The sequence below is a fragment of the Ceratotherium simum genome, chromosome 13 (assembly GCF_057802395.1).
Source record: "Ceratotherium simum simum isolate JZ-2026a chromosome 13, ASM5780239v1, whole genome shotgun sequence".
Classification (NCBI taxonomy): domain Eukaryota; kingdom Metazoa; phylum Chordata; class Mammalia; order Perissodactyla; family Rhinocerotidae; genus Ceratotherium; species Ceratotherium simum.
Genome location: NC_141912.1, coordinates 44433817 through 44448860, shown reverse-complemented (window position 1 = coordinate 44448860; position 15044 = coordinate 44433817). Strand labels below are relative to the sequence as shown.

The 15044-nt window shown below is 57.1% G+C and overlaps 1 long non-coding RNA gene across 1 annotated transcript; it reads left to right on the top strand.

Moving 5' to 3' along the window:
- Positions 1 to 6548: 6548 nt before the first annotated feature.
- LOC147915710 (uncharacterized) lies at positions 6549 to 11471 on the top strand. Its single transcript, XR_015554139.1, has 3 exons — positions 6549 to 6713; positions 7867 to 7955; positions 11221 to 11471. It is a non-coding gene; the product is annotated as an uncharacterized LOC147915710 (long non-coding RNA).
- The last annotated feature ends 3573 nt before the right edge of the window (positions 11472 to 15044 follow it).

Below are 15044 nucleotides of genomic sequence, written 5' to 3'. Positions count from 1 at the left end.
CTTCTGAACCTGCTGGGGGGTGGGTGGTCAGAGCCAGGGAGCTGCCCCCTGCCCACCTCCAGCCTCTGCAGGCCAGGTCATTGCTGAGTAAGGCCAAGTGCCAAGTTTCTCCTTCCCAACCCTACCCTTGATACTGAGAAGGAAGCTGCCAGAGGGTCACTGACCTCAGGACAGACCTGTGCCAAGGGGTCACCCCCTGGAAAAGTAGCCCAAAAGGGGTTTCGGAATGTGACCTCCTTGGGAAAGTTGGGAGCTGTGAGGAGGGGAGTCAGGGCTGAGCTGCCCCCAAGACACCTCTCTCCTTGCCCTGCTGCGAATGTCATCCAGTATGACACATCTGGCATTGCTGGATGGATTCGAAGTGTGCTTTCCTTTACATGCTGCGTGCATCTCTCACCAGGCTGAGCTCCTCAGCACAGGGTCCTCGGCTCGTTGTCCACCTGGGGTCTGGCACAGCTGGACTCACAGACAAAGGTCAGATGTCTCCAGCTTTCAGCCCAGTGTGTGAAATGCCCTGTAGTAGTCATCAGTCATTTTTCATTCATTCATTCATTCATCATTTGTTAGTTCCTTCATTCATTCAAGTAATAGTACCTCTGAGAAGAGCTCCTCTTGGTTCTGTTTAAACTCATCCTGAACAGCTCAGTCTTCCAGCTTTGATTGGGCAGCCCAATCCACACTGACCATCTGACTTTTAAAACCTTACTGTTGATGATTTGAAATCGGACTCCCTAAGTTCACCTTCTGCTGGTGTTCCTTCTGCCCCGAGAACCAATTTAACCCTCCTTTACATGGCAGACTTCGGAGAGTTCAAGGCGTGCTCAGTTCTCTTCCTTCCCTCCTCCCTCTTTCCTCTTCCTTCCTCCCTCCCTCCCTTCCTTCCTTCCTACCCTCTCTCTATGTTGTGGAGCTTCTATTGTATGCCAGGCACGATGAAAACAACAGTGAGCAGCAGGGCATGCAGCCCCTGGCCTCCCGGAGCTTACAGTCTGGTTAGGGAGACACCTTGGACAGAGAAATCATGCAGAGAACTGTAAAGCTGCCTCTGGTAAGGCTACCCCAAGACCAAGGTGGGAGGCAGAGCATAGAAAAGTGGGACATACTACACAGAGACGTCAGAACAGGCTTCTGTGAGGAAGTGGGGCTTTAGCTGGCGGGAAGAGCATGCAGGGCTTAACCAGCTGGGGAGGGAGGAAAGTTGCCAGTGGGAGATGTGGCACGTGCAAAGGCCGTGGCTGGAGTGTGGGCCTCCCAGGTGCCTGGGCCCTTCGTTCTTGGGGCTGAACATCCTTGTGACAGTTCCTCATGTGACCTGTCATATGAGGGTGGGGGTGATGAGTTCCCCACCCTGCCACTATCTTTGTCATTGTCCCCTTCAGAAGGAGATCCCCAGGTCTGGACCCACTGCTCCCGGAGGGCCTAGCCAGCTCAGAGCCCGGGGGCCACCCCTCTGTCTGGCTAGCCGCTGCCCTCCCGTGAGTGCCACCCAAGTCTGCACACTCATTGCTCCCCAGGGGAAAAATCCCCTCCCAGGAATGCTCACTGGAACCGATCTTACACGTGGCCTCCCCCAGCCTGTGTCTGAGCTGTTGAGTGTCTGACCTCACGTTCGAGTCCATTCATTGACCCTGTGAATGCTCATCTCTCTGGTCTGGCCTGTTCACTCCAGCCCAGCAGGGTCTGTTCTGAGTCTGGATTCTGCTGCTGGCTGCAATGCCCAGGGCTGCATTCCCTGTGAACGTGACCGGCAAGAAGGCTACCGGTCCTGTCTGCACATCCTGGACAATGTGCCAGCAGGTGAGGTCTCCGAGCGTATGGGGGAGAGGAGGGCAAGGGGCCTGAGAGCCTGGGAAGGTGCTATGGAGGGTCGTCTGCCCTGGGGCTCCAGAAAGAGGTGGCTAGAGCCTGAGGCCTGAGCTATGCTGGGGTCAAGCTGTTCTGTGACCTCTGACCCCATCCTGTGCCTCTCCCCAGGCCCTCATCAATACAGATCCAGGAGGGAGGCCAGCTGCATGTGCATTTGTGCATGCGTGGTGCACGTGTCTGCCTGTGTGTCTGTGTGTGTGGAGCGTGTTGGCCTGTGTGAGTTGTCTGACTAGGCCTTGCTGTTGGCTGGCACCCACTTTGCCATTATTAACCCCGTCACTCAGGGGTGGCCAGGTCACCAGAGCCTTGGAAGAGGTCCCACCCGACCTGTTTTTCCTAACAGCCACACCAGGTGGCCCCATCTGCCCTCCTGCCCTCCCCACTGCCTGTAAGGTCCTCATTCAGCACCCCAGCCCCCTCAGAGAGCTGACCAGGCAGCCCTGCAGGACCCTCTCCTCAGTCCTTTCCTTCTGCCCACAGGTCTCCCTGCCACTGGTGCCACCACCTCTGGCCCCCATCCTCTCCTCATCACTTCCCCTGTCACCCCCTCCTCATCCTTTCAGACTCAGCCTAGACATGGACTCCTCCAGGAAGCCCTCCTGATCCTCCTCTGTGCTCTCACAGACTGTAGGATCTAAGATGGCAGGGCCCACGTGGGATTTAGTATAATGTTTTCAGAGGCTAAAACTCAAAACAACTTATTAAATAAAGGAAAAATAACCTCTGTGGGTTTCATGTTTCATATCTGTAAAATGAAAATACTACCATTTGACACACGAGGTTCTGAAGAGGGCTGTGGGAGATGAGGTGTGTGGCTTTCCTGTCACTGCTGGACATGCACCAGACGCTCCAGAGACAGGTCTAAGTTCCCCGCCCTTTAATGTTTATGCATACACATTCTTCTCAGTTTAAAAATATTGTACATTTTGGAGTCCTTTTGACCTCAAAGCATGACTGGCTTCCCGTAGCTCAGGTCTCCACTCAGATGTCACCTCCTCCCAGAGACATCTTTGACCACCACACCTAAAAGGGCCCCCCTCCCCCGCTCTCCACGCCAGTAGTTGTCTTTTCACCACCTGAACTTTATGTTTTGTTGACTCGTTGATCACCTGTCATTCCCTCCCTAGAATGTGAGCACCATGAGGGCAGAGACCTCCGCTGACTTTTCCATTCCTGGCACAGAGCAGTGATCCAAGAGTTTCTGCGGCCAAGGCTGTTAAGTCTCTAAGGGACAGCACCAGTGTGTGTGTGTGTGTGTGTGTGTGTGTGTGTGTGTGTGTGCGCGCGTGCGCGCACGTGTTTGAGATGGAGGATGGTAAGGTAGCTCTCCCCCTCCTGCACTGCACGTCCCAGGGAGGTGGGGACTGGGGGAGACTCCTGTGCTCCCCAACATGTCCCCTGAGGGCAGTGGGGAATGATGTCTCTCCAGGGCTGTGCAGGCCACCTGGGGGCGTAAGGGAAGGGGCAGCAACTCCTTTGCCTGGTGACTCCGGGTGGCTGGGGCTGAACGTGGGCCTTTCTCAGCACCCCTGGGCACAGTCCCTCTGCGGGCAAGGACGGACTGGGATACTGCTGTTCCCCCACTTTGGAGGGACCCACCTCGCTGCCCTAAGCTGGAACCCCAGTCCCAGGCCCGCCTCTCATAGGTGCCATTTTTCTTCCCTGTGTGGCACCCATCCTCTCCTCACTTTTGCCTTCCTGCCATGAGTGCCTGACAGGCCCCCCCACCTGCACTCCCTGTTGGTACCAAATTCCCCCACTTCCAGCATTACTGGTGCTGTGAGGCTCCCCGCATCTCCTGCGGTGGGGCACGCTGCCCCACTTGGGCTGCCTGGTGCTCAGCCCTCACCCCTCAGCCACTGCGGACCCCTGCCAGCCCCCACTCCTGCCCCTCTGGCCTTTGTCTAGGCATAGTGAGAGGGATCCCACAGAAAAGCTGCCAGAGGCTCCCACCCATACCTGCTGCCCCCTCCCCGAAGGAAGGGCACTCTCAGCCTCCACTCGTCCCCCTCTCCCCCCAGCTGAGGGGACCCTGTGCCAGACAAGACTACTTGACTTCTGGCTCCAGTGGGTAGGCAGGGCAGTGAGGGTTGGCACGGACCCAGCTTTGGACCCAGGCCCCTGCCCAGCCTCAGTGGGGTTACCCAGCGTTGAAAGGACTTCCCCTACCAGCTCAAGCCCCCCATCCCATTACCCCTCGGCCCTGCTCCCTATACCCGGGCAGCCCACAATCACTGCCTCATCTTCAGAGCTGCCAGCACCCCCAGTTCTAGAGCTCCCAGCCCTGGCAGGGGCCCAGAATGTTTGTACAGGGAAGGATTTCAGGGTTCAGAGGTTTGTGAAGTATGCTCTGTGGAGTGCCCCGGAGCTGAGCTATGTGCACATGCGTGTGATAAACTAAACACTGGGGCTCTGGGCCCCCACTCCTCTTTTGACCATTAAACCCCAAACTTTGTGTTACCAGTCGAGACTCCACATAAGTTACAAAAGGATCTACTATTTTTAAAAAAGAAAGGTTTGAAAACTAGACAAAACTCATTTTACATATGGGGAAACTGAGGCCCAGAGGAGCAAATGTCTTCTCAAGGTTCCAGTGGGGTCAGCGGCAGAGCTGGTACCATACCAGGCCGCCTAGCTCATAGGCTGATGTTTTTGCCAAGACCAGGCCAAAATGTCCCTCTCAGGAGGTGGCAAGTGGGGGCGGAGTGCCAGGAAGGCCCCATCCAGAGAAGTGGGTTAAGGTCACAGCCTCCCCACCCCACGGGCCCTCTGTGAAGTGCCTGGGAAAATAGTTGCATTCGAAAGGTCACTCAATTCTTAACTGGAGGCTTGAGGTTTCGGAGTGGGAAGGGGCAGGATGAGGGAGAAAGAGTTGGGGGTGGGGTGCAGGGGACAGAGATTCATCCTCTGGGTCACTCCCACTCCCTCAGCCAATTAAAGCACCAAATGCCCTCCTGCCAGTTTGAGACTCCTTCTACATTCTGCCATGGTCACTCTGACAGTTCTCCACAGGCATCCCCCACCACAGTCCCTGTCCTACTGGAAGCAGCCCCCTACCCCCAGCACCTGACTTCCAAGCAGAGGGAGCTGGTGCCAGGCATTGAGGGGGCTGGCTGGCCCTGAAGTGATGACTCCTGGCGTGGGAAGGCTGTAAAGAAGGGGGCATTTCAGTCTCAGGGATCTTGTGGACGTCCCCCTAGGGTCTACAGCACAAATGGCACAGTAGGGGGCTCTGCGGCACTCACTGTGTCTCCCCTCAGTGTCCAGATGGGCATCTGGGAAAATGCTATTGAATGAATGGCTGTGTCCATCCTCCCCCAGCCCCTCCACAATCACCAGCCTCCCCCACCCCCCTACCCCGTACTTTAGACACTACAAGGACTGAGTTATTCTTAGTAGGTTTCATTCATCAAAGCATGACAAATGGTGTCCTGGGAGGAATGCCTGGGCCCTGCAGAGAGCCAGAGGCTGGGGTGGGATGCAAAGGCCCCATCTGAGGGGAGAATCCGACGCCTTCAAGGAGCCCCAGTGTGAGGGGAGACACAGCCCCGTCCTCAGGGAGCCCCAGTCTGAGGGGAGACACAGCCCCGCCCTCAGGGAGTCCCAGTCTGAGGGGGGACACAGACCTGCCCTCAAGGAACCTCTAGTCTCATGGCAGAAGGATAGCTGTCATCCCTGCTAGAGAAGATATAGTGCATACCCAAGGCACAGACTGAAACTCAAGATGAAGAAAGGACATACCAGAGGGTTTCCCTACATGTGGAGCCACCACATGCGAGGAGCATAAAGAGGGACTCCCAGGGACACTCACCTCACACGCTTACTGAGAAACAGGCAAAGACGACAAAGGGGTGGCAATAGTGCAGACTGAGGTCCAGCAGCGGAAGAGAAGGGTAAAGGCACAGGCCAAGCAGGCAGGTCTAAATCAGGGGTCTCAAACTCAAATGCCCTCGTGGACTAGTCTGGCCACACTGGCTGTTGCCAACGGGGAGGGCACTCAGAGAGCCCACATTGTCGCTAGGCTCTCACCGTCAGTATAAAAACCACATACTCATTGCAGGCCAAACACCACCTCACTAAAGATTAACCCTGGCCCAAGGCCGCAAGTGTGCGACCCCCGGACGTCAGGGAAGGATTCCTGATAGAGGAGAGGTTGGAGCCTGGTTTGAATGAAGTTGACAGCCAAGTTGCTCTCCCTTAGTCCTGGCTGCCAGACCTGGCTTCTGTGTCTTCAGAGCCTCCTCTCACCGGGATGGGAGACTCGAGCCACCCCTCACCAGCTCCTTTGTGACCAACAGGCCACTGCTGGTAGGCTGCCAAGGGCTCCAGGTCTGTGATGGGGGATCCCCTTTCTTTGCAGGAGCAAAGTGGGGCATGATAGAGCCACCCTTAAATGAGCTGATCTGGAAGTTCTGCCTGGGTGGCCTTCCCTGAGAGCCTTTACTTTTCTGGGCCTCATGTGCAATATAGGGATACTGTGGCCCTGGTGCCCTACCCACCCCTCCCCGGGACGGTTAGCTTTCCAAGAGGCATCAGTGTCCATGTCAACGAAATGGGTCCTGCCCCCTTCCTCCTCTCCCAGTTCCTTCTAGCAGAGATCTCGAGGACTGTAGGATTATGGGAAGGGAGGGGCTGGTCTCCAAGTTCCGCACCTCCCCTCTGCCCACCCTAAGTGAGAGCTCTCTCCTGGGACCGGAGGGCAGTCCCGGAGGACGGCAGGAGGCGGCGACCGGCGGAGCCGATGCGCGCGCTCCTGGCGACGGCGGACAGGTTCAGAGACTGGGCAGGGGCGGCCTAATTACGGCACGTTGGCCCAGCGCCGCAGAGCGCCGCGGATGAGAGCGGCGGTGGGTAATTAGAGCGCATTAGCCGTGCCCCTGCAATCCTGTAATTTCTCCGCGCGCTGCGGGTGTGTTGTAGGAGGTGAAGCGATGCGGGCTCGGCTCTGAGTCAGACTCTCGGAAGCCCGGGTGGGGACGCAGCGGGCAGCCGAGGCCGCGGAGAAGGGACTCCTACCACAGGAGGCGCCGGCGCCTTCCCCTAGCACGAAGTCACCTGTCCTGGGACTGCTCGCCGGGCGCCCCACTTCCGCGGACAGAGAAGGGCGGGGCCAGGAGTGGCGTGGCCTGCACCTCCTCCCGCCTCCAGGGGGCGCTCCTCGATCCAGCGGATCTTCCCGGGGCATCGAGTCTGGTCCCTTGTACCCAGCCGTGTGGCCTGCTCCCTGCGCGCAGGTGGACTGAAAGACGTGCAGATGCAGTGCACGAGGCAGAGACCCCCCGAATCCCGTCAGAGATGGGGCAACAGACGTAGGACAGCAATAGAGAAAAAAGCAGAGGCATCAGAAGGGAGTGGGGTGCTTGTTCTATCTAGCAAAGCCCTGGAAGCAATTCTGGGGGAGCAGGGAGGAGCCAGCAGGGGACTGAGGCTGGGAGGGGAGTTTATTTATTAGCCAGATTAGCTAGCATTAATGGGGGAGCGGTGGTGGCCGGCGGCGGCGGGGACATAGCTGGCATAGCTGGCATAGCGGCGGGGCCTCCCGCGGCGCGGGGCTCTGGCGGCTTCAAAGGGGCTTAAAGAGGCCCGTGGTGGCACTGCCACGGCCCCGCGGGGGAGGGCGTGGGCACTGGCGGCGGGGGAGAAGGCGGCCATTGTGCATCGAGGGATTAGGGCTCTGGCTTGGAAGGAATTTTAACTGCTGCAAGCCGGCGCTCCAAGACTCCCCTCCACCCCGCCACTGCTTTCCCGAGCACGCTGAGATGTTTACCTGCATTTCCCTGTCTGACGGTCCTCCCTCCGCCCTCAGATGGGAGGCATCTAGGGTTGTCAGATTTGGCAAATTAAAATACAGGACGTCCAGTTAAATTTGAATTTCAAGTAAACAGCGAATAATATTTTAGTATATCTCATACAACATATGGGGCATACTTATACTAAACAAAGTATTCGTTGTTTATTTGAAATTCAAATTTAACTGGACATCTTGTATTTTTTTTCTAGGAGCCCTACAGCCATCAAAACGTCTAATCTGCAACAGATTGGAGGTTCCCCAAAAATTCAACGGGGCTGTGTGTCCCTACCCACAGACGGTAAGTTTCCTAAGGCCAGATTATGTGTTTCACCCTTCAGAATGGAGCTCTGATGGCAGTACACGTCTCCATCAGACTAGGAGCTTCCTGAGGACAAGGGCTGAATTTCAGGTTGGAGTTCAGAGGTCAATGTCTGTCTCCTTCGTCACACTGGGGGTTCCCTGAGGCAAAGTCTGTGTGCTTCCAGGAGTGCAAGTCTGTCTCCTTTTCTTCCCCCAGGCAGGTAGAGGCCCCTCCCCTATTAGTGTAGCTTCCTGCCCACAGGGGGCGCTAGGGGCCCAGAGAACTGACCCACAGATGGATGGGTCTTGTTTCTTGGGACTCAGGTCTGCAGGTTCTCTGGTGTTGGTGCACCTGGGGATTTGAGGGGTGGGTCCCCATCCTGTGTGGCTCCTGACCTGGTCCTGGCCCTTGCTCCGACAGTTGAGGCCAGGCCTGCCCTGGCCGGAGGCTGTGGCCAACATGTGGGAGAAGCTCCGAGTCTGGTTACCTACGGTTTCTGCCAGGAAGGGACAGTGTGGCCCTTGGTGGAGAACGGCCGTGCCCACTTCCTCTCTCCCCATTACCATAGCTGCCAAGCCCTGTCCTCCATCACCCACACTCAACCCCAAAGGCCCAGCCTTTGCTTATGCTGGTCTCTCTACCTGATGCATCCTCTCTTCTGGTCCATCAGGACAGCTGGAGTCTCACTGCTTCTCCTGGATGCTCTGGCCTTCAGCAGGGTAGGGATGCCCAAGTAGGCTGCTTGTGCCTGGGGGTCTTCTGGTGAAAAGAGCCCTCCATCTACTACCTCCTTCCTCACCCACCTGGGCCACAGGCGCCAAAAAGGGGACGAAGGTGGGAGTTGGTGGAGATGGGAAGGTGGGGGTAGTTTGGCTGGAGGGGAAGCAAGAAGAAGCCTCAGCCTCCATCTTCTCCCCCTCTGGCCCCCCCCCAGGTAGCCCCTTCCCAAATCCCCCATCTCCTCTGGGCCTCTGAACTCTTTTCCCCTGAAGCTGAGGGAAGCCCTGGAGGAGCCCTTTCCCACGGTCACAGCCTCAACAACACCCCCCCCCCCCCGTGCTCCTTTGGCGACAGCCACCTCAGCCTCTGCAGAGCGCAGGCTGGCCCACCCTGTCCCTGCAGGGCCCCCTCCTTGGGCCGGGGCGCCTGCTTCCGCGAGTGGCATCATCACCCCACTCCACAGGCCGCCCAGTCATCGGGTCGGCAATTAGCTACTTCCTCTCGGCTGCATGAGGCCACTGCACGTCACAGCCCCTCCCCCCCAGCCAGCCGCCTGCGGAGAGCTAAGGGGTGCCCCCCCACACTTTGTAGTCAATGCCGAGTCCTGGCTCGACTCCCCCAATCTACTGAGCGCTGGGGTAATGAGCCTCTCATCCAAAGAGCTGGGCACTCCCTGCGCTCCTGGGGGCGGGAGAAGCCACGCTGCTGCCTCCTCCCCTCGTGTCACCCCATCCCATTGGGTGAGGACACTCCAGCTGCCTGGGTGGGGCGGGGCCGGCTCAAGGGCACCTGCGGCTGGAGTGGGCGGGGCTTGAGACTCAGGTGTCCCTGTCCCCAGTCCTAGGCAGTTTTCACCAGGCTTTCTCACCTGGGGCCCGGGAGTCTGTGAACTGAGGATGGTGGCAGATATCTGATAAGGAGGGAGAAATGGGGAAGCACTCTACAGATGCCCAGACATGCAGGGGGCAGGCTCTTCGTGAACACCCACAGAGGCTCACAGCCCTGTGCCTTGGCACACTCACAGATATACCCTGTGCAATGTATGTCCCACTGCAGCCATGCCCTCCTGGGTCCCTGGTGGGCGACCCACCTGGAGGTGCACCCACATGCCCAGACACCCCTTCCTCCAGACGTGTGCCCTCTGACCTGCTCACAGAGACAATGAGCTCACCACCACACCAAAAACAAAACCAGGACACCACGGAGGAGCCCAGAGGATGGGGCCAGAGGAGGGACCACCCCCAAACCTGCGCGCCCCCCCCCCCCTCCATGGGCCAGAGGGTCTTCCTGGGGAAGGCTGGAAGGAAGGCTGCCCTTCCAGGGTGTGCGTATGGTGGGCAGGTGGGCTGCGGGGGGCGCAGCTTGGGGATGAGTCTGGAGGAAGGAGTAGGGTGTGGATTTCCAGAGATAATAAAAAAATTCTGACAAATATAAACAAATATGTGTAATCTTAGGCAGCTCGTTTAACTCCTTAGACCCTCAGTGATAGCATCGGTAAAATGGGGATGATGAGAACACCATTTAAACATGGTTGTGAAGTTTAAATGAGATAACTGGCCAGAGCAGGCCCTGAGCTGACATTACTATTGAGGAGACCCTCCCAATATCCTGTCTCTGGGTGGTGGGTTGGCCTAAAAGAGGCTGCGCTGGGCCTTACAGGACCATGTGCTCACCTCTGTGTTTCTCCACTTCCTGGGGTCCAGCCCCAGCCGAGATGTGGCCGGTGATTGGGTGCTCTCTGGATTGGCCTGGGGGCAGGGCCTGGGAGGGGCTGGCTACCTGCCCCGCCCCTACCTGGCTGGCACAACAGGTAGCTGAGTGCTGGCTTCCAACCCTGGGAGGGAATGAGTCAGCCAGCACCGCCCCATCCAGGCAAATGGGGTGCAGGGGAGGGGAGCTTGGGTGGAGGGGCCTTCTAGGAACGTTCCTGGAAGAGGACCTGGGAACCGGTGCTGCCGCCAGGAGCCACCGCCTCAGACTACCTGCCTGTGCCCAACTCAGCAAACACCCTTGTCCTTGCTTCTCACAGCTCACCCTCCGGCTTCATGAGGCAAGGCCCTGCTGGCCCGCCCCGGCTGGCTCCAAATGCCTCTTCAACCATGACAGGGAGCCAGGCTGCTGTCACCATGCTGCCTTGCTACCCTTCTCAGCCTGTCCAGCAGGGTGTCCAAGCCATGGACACAGGGGCACACACACTCTCATATACATGTGCCCACGGCCACATAAGCACAACCAGAGACACTGACGTGTCTCACAAGCACATGCACACACTCTCAGTATTCCCTCACACTTGTGCACACCCACATAGACACTCATGTACACTCACAATTTCATACACCCACACTCATGTACACCCACACTTGCAGAGTCATAATTGCTGTTGTTGGGTGAATTATGTCCCCCAAAAGAGATGACATCTAACCCCCAGTACCTGGGAATGTGACCCTAGTTGGAAACAGGGTCTTTGTAGATGTAATCAAGTTAAGATGAGATCTTACTGGATTAAGGTGGGCCCTAAATCCAATGACTGGTTTCCTTTTAGGGAGACAGAGATTTGTAGACACAGAGACACAGAGACACAGAGAAGAGAGCCATGGACGAGGGAGGCAGAGATTGGAATGACGCAGCTATAAGCCAAGGAACACCAAGGATTGCCGGCAAACACCAGGAGCTAGAAGAGAAGCATGGAACAGATTCTCCCTCAGAGCCTCCAGAAGGAACAAACCCTGCTGACACGTTGATTTTGGACTCTGGCCTCCTTAACTATGGGAGAATAAATTTCTGTTGTTTTAAGCCACCAAGTCTGTGGTAATTTGTTATGGCAGCTCTAGGAAATAAATACAGTCACACACACCACACACACACACACTGCTGGCTCTAGGCTCAGCGATGAGGTTGGTGGAGTTCCTCTTGGGGGCTGCTCTGTCTCTGTCCTCCTTCCCCTGTGACTGGTCTGGTGAACCCAAAAAAGCTCATGGCCCAGGGCAGGAGCTCAATAATTTTAATCCCTCCTTGCCTCCCTTGAGTTCTTAACTAGGCATCTCCCTCTAAATCTGCTCTCAGGAATGGGTCACCATGTTTATATGCACCAAAAGACATGTCCAAGAACGCTATGGCTGCTTTACTCCTATTAATTAAAAACTGGAAACAACCCAAATGCCCATCAACAGCAAAATAGATAAATAAATTGTGGCATGGCCACTCAATGGAAGGCTACTCAGCCATGAAAAAGGAAGACCTAGTGCTGCAGGAACAGCATGAACGACCCTCACAGACCCCTTGTTGACCACACTGGGCCGTATACAGAGTACATGCTCTAGGAGTCCACGTGCGTGAGGTACAAGAACAGGCAGAGCCAATCTGTAGGTGATATGAGTCAGAATAGTGGTTACCTCTGAGGGAGGGGATTGACTGGGAGGAGCTTGAGGGAGCCTCCTGGGGTGCTGGAATACTCTGTGTGTGATCTGAGTGGCGGTTACATGGGCATATACCTATGCACAAGTTCGCCAAGCTGTACTCTTAAGATTTGTGCAATTTGATGCACAAAACTTACACCTCAACAAAAAGTAAGTTTTAAAAACTGGGTTCCCAGGAAATCAATGACCAGAAGCCACCGGATAGCATCTTCTGGGGTGGGCGCCTGCAGGCCCGCCTCGTCTCCGTGCCGCACTGGTGTCCTCAGGCCTGGGGCCGCTTGTGTGATTGACTTTCCAGGATATTCATTGACTGTCAACGTTGAGCCTGGGGCAGCCTGGGGAGACCATGCGGTGTGAACGAAGGCTGACCCTCCAGAGAGGTCTTACCTCTGGGTGGGAATGGGGGGTGCACAGGATCCTATTGCAATATACTTCCCCAATTAAAGAACAAATATGATTTCTTCCACAAAAAGCCCACATTGCAGAATAGCCACATTTTATTCAGCTTTTGTTATCTGCCGGGCATACACCAAGTACCTTTGAGGGACACGGCTGTGTTGCCATTTCACAGACAAGAAAACTGAGGCTCCGAGATGTTGAGTAAATCCCCAAGGTCACACAGGAAGCTCAACAGAGGGGATTTGGCAAGACAGTCCCATCAGACTGGGGCTCCCTGAGGGCAGGGCTGTGTCTCCCCCTCAGACTGGGGCTCCCTGAGGACAGGGCTGTGTCTCCCCTCAGACTGGGGCTCTCTGAGGACAGGGCTGTGTCTCCCCCTCAGACTGGGGCTCCCTGAGGGCAGGGCTGTGTCTCCCCCTCAGACTGGGGCTCCCTGAGGGCAGGGCTGTGTCTGCCCCTCAGACTGGGGCTCCCTGAGGGCAGGGCTGTGTCTCCACTCAGACTGGGGCTCCCTGAGGACAGGGCTGTGTCTCCCCTCAGACTGGGGCTCCCTGAGGACAGGGCTGTGTCTCCCCCTCAGACTGGGGCTCCCTGAGGACAGGGCTGTGTCTCCACTCAGACTGGGGCTCCCTGAGGGCAGGGCTGTGTCTGCCCCTTACAGATTGGGCTCCGGGATTTCTGGGCAGGAGGGGTATAGGGGAGGACTTGTCTTGAACCTGACTTTCATAGCATACAGCATTGCTTTCCTGGTGCGGCTGGAAAGGGGCTGCTGACCTGGCTGCTCTGCTCTTTCTCACCCTGGCTCTCACCCCATGCCTAACTTAGGGCTTTGCCCACAGGTGTGTCATAGTTTGGGACCATGGATCTGGGGTGAGGGAGGGAGGAGGTGGGGAAGGTGTGGATCAGAAGGACCTGTCCCTTTGGTGGCTGTGCTGGGATCAGCACTGGAGGCTCCCACCCCGCTGCTCCCTTTCTGGCCTGGCCCCCTGGGAGTCAGGACCGCCCAGCTGAGCCATCCAGAGGCACACTGAGCAGAGAGCTGGACCCTGCCCCTTGCCCGGAGGACCAGCTGGGAGATGGGCTCCATTTGAGGATGTATGGAGGGGCAGAGCGCACGGCGGCCCCCAGCACTGCCTAGGACCAGATGCTTCTCACCTGCCCACGCCTCGCCAGTGCCAGCGGGAGCTGGGTCATATGATGGGAGTGAGGCGGCAGGTGTAATAGAAGCGGACATCCTCCTCGGCCTGCCCTGTGACTATGTTAGGTTCTGTACCTGGTCTTCCCTCTCCCCCGCCCCAGGACTTTCCCTCCTCCCCCAGGAATCCTGCTCTGCAGATTCAGGAGTCATTCCTCTCCCCCATCCCCACTGCCCTAGGAAGGGGGCAGGAGCCTAATGAGGTCAGAGCCAGTGGGTGGGGGAGCCAAGGCAGTAAATTGAGGCCTTGGGTGCTAATTAGTGGCGGAAGGAAGTGCCTAGGTGGGAGGCCGCCTGCTGCTGTGGCCTTAGTGCCCCTTGCACTCAGTCGTCCCCCCACCGCCGCCCACACACATCACCCGGGGTTCACAGGGCACGCACAGAACACCCTCGCAGGCAGCCGAGACATGGTTTACACTCCTCCAGGCCTACCACATGTACCCGTGCACGTGTGCACCGCCCGGAACCCGTTATCACCCTCATAGCCCTGTTCAGGAGCTCACGTCTGCACACCCATCCACGCATGCAGGCGCCCTCACTGGTGGCCCTCTGCACTCACGTACAAACCACCTATCCCTGTTTGCCATTTCTCTTAAGCCCCAGAGTCTGTGGCTGAAGTTGGGGGAGCCTTGGGGCTGCAGGGGAGTGGGGAATGTAGTCTGAGGGCTACAGGGCATTTGCACCCCCTGCCTAGATCTAAGGGCTCAGTCTCTGTCTCCCCACCCCTTGCAATGGGACTCACCACCCCACCCAGGGAGAGGGCGGGGGCAGGACAGGGTTTATTAATAGGCTTGCTCCTGATTGGAAAGGCCTGTGCAGAAGCCCCAACCTGAAGCCAATCATAGCAGAACTTTCCAGGAATGTCACCCCAAAGCAAGACTTTCTCTGACTCCAGGATTATTTCCCACCCCTGACTTCATCCCCTTGGTGTGTGGGGCTCCCGCCAGGCTCCGCTGGCTCTGCCCAGCAGGCCTGCTGTCACCTGGCAGCTGACATCTGCCTTGGCTGCTGCCCAGAGAAAGTCACCGCCTGTCGGTAGTGGGGCCGGGATTAGAACTGCTTCCTCTGTCATCTAGTTCTCCTCTTCGCTCCCCCAAACTGAGGATGGCTAAGCCCGCTGTGTTGGGAATGCAGAGTGGCCCTCTGCCTCGCCGCCCACCACGGCATCCTGACCCTGCCCTGGCACCCCACATAGAGTGGAGGGAAGCCCTGAAGGCAGAGAGCCTGGGCCAGCTTACTGGCCTGTGACCTTGGGCAAGCAGAATATGACTTGTCTGTGGCTCATTGTCATCACTTATAAAATGAGGATAAAAATGCCCACCCGAAGGTAGCTGTGAGGATTAGGAATGTGTAATG